A 5,132-nucleotide genomic window follows, 5' to 3' on the forward strand; every position below is an offset into this window, starting at 1 on the left:
GAAATTAAACCTGTTTATATAAAGTAGAGCAGCTAAGCTCAGTTGTAGACATTTATTTGGTACTGGAGCCTCTTTGTGTACATACCTGAGATCTCATATGTATATTTTCCCTGTTTATTTTCAACTTAATGATATTTCCTCCCTCCCCCCAAATGATTATAAAGCCTTGACTTCAACTTAATATCTTGCTTATCCAACATGTCGTACAGTTGCTGGTGTTCTTCTGATACATAAACACTGAAACACAGCAAACACTGAATACTAAAACACAGTAGTTTCATTCCACATCCTAAATTTCAGGACCTGTAAAGCATTTGACTCAATGCTTATGCTCATATAAGAAAGCTGGTTTTGGATGTTGTCTTAGTCATCTAGTGCTGCTGTAACAGAAATACCACAAGTGGTTGGCTTTAACAAAGAGAAGTTTATTCTCTCATAGTCCAGTAGGCTACAAGTCCAAATTCAGGGCATCAGCTCCAAGGGAATGCTTTCTCTGTTGGCTCTGGAGGAAGGTCCGTGTCATCAATCTTCCCTTGGTCTGGGAGCTTCTCTATGCAGGAACCTCAGGTCCAAAGGATGTGCTCTGCTCCCAGCACTGCTTTCTTGGTGGTATGAGGTTCCATATCTCTCTGCTCACTTCTCTCTTTTATATTTCAAAAGAGATTAGCTTAAGACACTACCTAATGTTGTAGACCTCATCAGTATAACTGCCACTAATCCATCTTATTACATCATAGAGATAGATTTTACAACACATAAGGAAATCACAGCAGATTACAAAATGGTACACAATCATACAATACTGGGAATCATGACCTAGCCAAGCTGACAGATATTTTGGGGGGATACAGTTCAATCCATGACAGATGTGGTACCAAACCTTGTGAAATTTCTATCTTATGTAACCAAATTAAGCACCAAGCAAAGTAACATTCACTGACCGAGCAGAATCACAATGTGAAATTCTAGTGAACTTGCCACGTAACATTTTAGTTTTGTTATGCTTTTATAACTTTCAAAGTTCATGAAAATTTTGTCAAGATGATTGCTAGGATCTTCAAGAGATTAAGCATAATATAGAACTGAGTTGTACCTTCTTTTGCAGATGAATCCTTTTTTTTTATTGTTGTCATACAATTTCTATCAATTTTCTATTTAGGTATAAGTCAAAAAGAAACACCCTGAAAAAGTATTGCTTCTGAAGCATGGATGGGAGATATACCTAACACAAGTGTTAATTTTCATTGTGTAGACCTGCCAGTTAAAAAGGTAATAATCACAGACTGTAAAACCCAAACTACAAATGAAATGAGCACTGAACTGCTGTCTAAGGATTCATATTAAAAGTACTGATGCATTGACTGAGAATAACTTATTTACAAATATTTATTTTTTGTAACTTTGAAAGCTTGATTCATTATGCTGAAAAATAAATTTGTAGTATATCACAAGGTAAACTCTAGTTTCTACATATCTCAGTGAAAGAAATTAACAGCAGATTAAAAGACAAGAAATTAATGTTCATTATTTTAGAATTTAAAAATTAGCAGCAATCTCTAGAAAATAAGATATTAGTTGTTTTTTTTTTAAAATAATTGCCATATCTTCTTGACTCTTAGTAGTAGAAATCAAGAAGTAATTTGTTGGGAGAAGGTTAAGCTGTTTATGGTATCTGATTATGGGTGGAAAGTGACCCTGTAGGCTCTGTATGTTACTTCATATCATTACCACAGTGAATTTAGAAATAAAAGCTATTTATATAAAGTAGAGCAGCTAAGCTTAGTTGTATTAGGACTTTTAGAGAACTAGGCTGATAACCAAAGCGTTGGAGTTCAAGTTCGTCAGCTGCTCGTTGGAAATCCTATGGGAGAACTTCTGTGTCCTACAGGGCTGCTATGAGTTGGAATCGACTCGATGGCAATGGTTTTGGTTTTTGATTTTAGTGTAATTCATATGTAAGCAAAGGAATACTAAAATATTGATTAAATATGAGTCTCAGCTGGAATAGCCATGTTATGCTTGATTCCTTTCAAATCACATCCTTTCAAAGATTTAAATGTGAGTGTTATCTTGAAGTATTGATTTAACAAGGCTTTTTGAAATGACAGTTTGTTGTGATTCTGGGTTTTATTTTATTTTACAAATTTACTTTGCTGTTGGAATTTTAGTAAACTGTAACTACAGGTTTTTCCTGGAGTATAAAAGCTGGGACAAGAACGTCTATCCGTCAGTAGTCTGTAGTCATTTTTGCACAAAAATAGCTACATAATATGTAGTGTTTTATCTTAGGAAGATACTATACATTTTAAATAGATGATGTCAGGGAAGTTTTCTATGCTCCTCTTTTAAAGGTTCAGATTAGGGGGAAAAGCAGGAAAATGTGGAGTCTGTTAGACTGGAGAAAACAGGAAAGCAGTGACAAAGATTGAAATGCAATCTTTCTGTGTTTCTCACAATGGTCATTCTTACATATACTATTTTTTCATGTCTATGTTCTGTTGCAAAAGGAAATTAATGTCTCCTCTTAAGAGTTGAAAAGACTGTTCCAATGTGTCTAGTGTGAGCCCTTGTGATATATTTAATGCTGCCAATACCCCCAATATCAGGCAACTCACTACTGTATCAGGCTTTTAATTCACCTTCCTGGCCCAGCGTGCTACTGTTCACTTCCAACTCAGCCTCCATATCAGGCCATGCTTTTTCTAAAGCATAAAGGGATTATGCCATTTTCATTGTTTCTACTTAGAAATAAATTAGAAAGAAACATCCTAAAAAGGTTCTGTTTTTGGAGTATGGCTCTAACATGAGTGCTTTTTTTTTTAATTGTGTAGATCTGCCAGGTCTAAAAAGTCAACAATTGCAGATCCTAAAACCCAAGTTAACAGATGAAAAGAGCACTGAATAGCAGTCTGAGGATCCATATTAAAAGTACTGTTGTACTGACAGCCTGAAGACTTCCGATAGGTTCCTATTGCCTACAGGATCACATCGAAATCACTTAGCATGGTACAAACGGCCATCTGCAATTTGACCTCTTTCAATTCCTGCAGCCTTATCTTTTCCCACTTTTCTTGATATCTTCAATGTTCCAGCAATACCAAATTACTTTAAGAGTCTCCAAGAAGCCAGGCAGTTTTCAAATCCCCATGCTTTGGCAATTACAATGTCTTTACCTGGAAAGCCTACATCTATCTGGTAAATGCCTACCTATCTTTCAATGCCCAGTTCATATGTTTTTAGGTTACCAGACTAGAGTTTGTAATGGGCTAGCAAAAATTTATTTAAAATATTTGTGGGTCAAGAGAGGGTTGCCAACGTTTTATTTTTCAAACTAAAGACATTAGCATCTGTCATGGATTGAATTATGTCTCCCAAAAAATGTGTATATCAGTTTGGCTGGGCCATGATTCCTGGTACTGTGTGATTTTCCTATATGTTGTAAATCCTGCCTCTATGATGTTAATGAGGGAGGATGGGTGGCAGTTGTGTTAGTAAAGCACGACTGGATCTACAAGACAGGATTGCATCCTGAGGCAATCTCTTGAGATATAAAAGACAGAAGTGAGCAGTGAGACAGGGGGACCTCATACCATCAAGAAAGCAGTGCCGGGAGCAGAGCGCGTCCTTTGGACAGGGGCCCCTGCGCCGAGAAGCTCCTGGTCCGGGGGAACACCGAAGAGAAGGCTGACAGAGATGAAAAGCCTTCCCCTGGAGCTGACACCCTGAAATTGGACTTTTAGCCTACTTTGACTGTGAGGAAATAAACTTCTCTTCATTAAAACCATCCACTTGTGGTATTTCTGTTATAGCAGTACTAGATGACTAAGACAGCATCAAACAATTCACAAATAACAAACAAGCCACCAGCTATACCCGCATCGTTTCATAAAAAAGAACTTTTTAACAACAAAAAGGAAGCATGCGCTTTTCATGCTGTTCTTCTCCGCCCTGCCATGTGGTTCCCCAGCGATCCCACAATTTTCACCAAATGCTCGCCCGGTTCTGATGCTGCCCTCCGCAGTCCCACCCCATTGCTCTGCCCTGACTCCAAACCCAGCCCCTGCCCTGCCCTGACTGGTCTGACTCCGCTTTCTCCAGCTGCAGAGCGGCTCTGCCCGCCAGAAAACCACCCCGCAGCTGACACCGCGACCTTCAGCGCCCCTTGGGTGCAGAGCTCACAGGCCTGGCACGTCTCCGTCTTCTATCGCCTCTAGTTCCACTGCGCCGGCGTCCTGGTGGACAAGAGTTGGGTTCTCCTGGCCGTTCACTGCCATAACAACAAACCGGTGTGGTCTTGGATCTGGGATGACCACCTGCTGCTCCTCCAGGGGGAGCAGCTCCGCAGCACCACTGGCTCTGTCATACATCCCAAGTGCCGGCAGGGCTCAGGCACCATCCTTCCCTGGCGCAGAGAGGAACACGACCTCATGATGCTGAAGCTGGCCAGGCCTGCTGTGCTGGGGTCTCGCAACCAGACCCTGAACCTGCCCTACCAGTGTATCCAGCCTGTAGCTAGTGGCAGGCTGCTGGCTGGGTACATCAGCCACAGGAAGAGTGAAGTACCGGAAGAGTGAGGTGAGCTCCCAGGGTCATTGTCCTGAGGTCATTGTCCTGAGTCTTAAGGAGAGTGAGGTCTTCTACCTGGGCCTGGTCACCAACAACATGATGTGTGCTGGACTGGACCAGGGCCAGGACCCTTGACAGAGGGAGTCAGGTGGCCCCCTGATTTGTGATAAGACCCTACAGAGCATTCTTTCATGGGGCATTTACCTCTGTGGCTCTGCCTGGCATCCAGCTGTCTACACCCAGATCTGCAAATACGTCCCGTTTTAACTGATCCACATGCCCGATGCCTTCTTTACCATTTGTGCTCCTTCTCCGACTCCTGCCCTTCCTCACCTGTTAACAACTCTCTTGTTACCTCATTCCCTGTCCCACTCCAGATTCTGTACCCGCACTGTGAAGAAGAGTGGTGGTAAAATTTTGTTCCAGAAAAAAGAGGAAGCTGGTCACCAAGTCTCTTAAGAAGAGTTACCAGAACTTGATTTCCTCTATCACTCCCTGCGGTGTGATCTTGGGCGAGCCAAATGCCCTCTCAGAGGCTCCATTTCCTCACCTGGCAAATGGACACA

General features: G+C 41.5%; 1 pseudogene; it reads left to right on the forward strand.

The window, feature by feature from the left end:
- Positions 1–3,818: 3,818 nt before the first annotated feature.
- LOC101341202 (kallikrein-10 pseudogene) lies at positions 3,819–4,833 on the forward strand (annotated as a pseudogene).
- The last annotated feature ends 299 nt before the right edge of the window (positions 4,834–5,132 follow it).

Source organism: Trichechus manatus, unplaced genomic scaffold, assembly GCF_000243295.1.
Source record: "Trichechus manatus latirostris isolate Lorelei unplaced genomic scaffold, TriManLat1.0 scaffold00009, whole genome shotgun sequence".
NCBI classification, from domain to species: domain Eukaryota; kingdom Metazoa; phylum Chordata; class Mammalia; order Sirenia; family Trichechidae; genus Trichechus; species Trichechus manatus.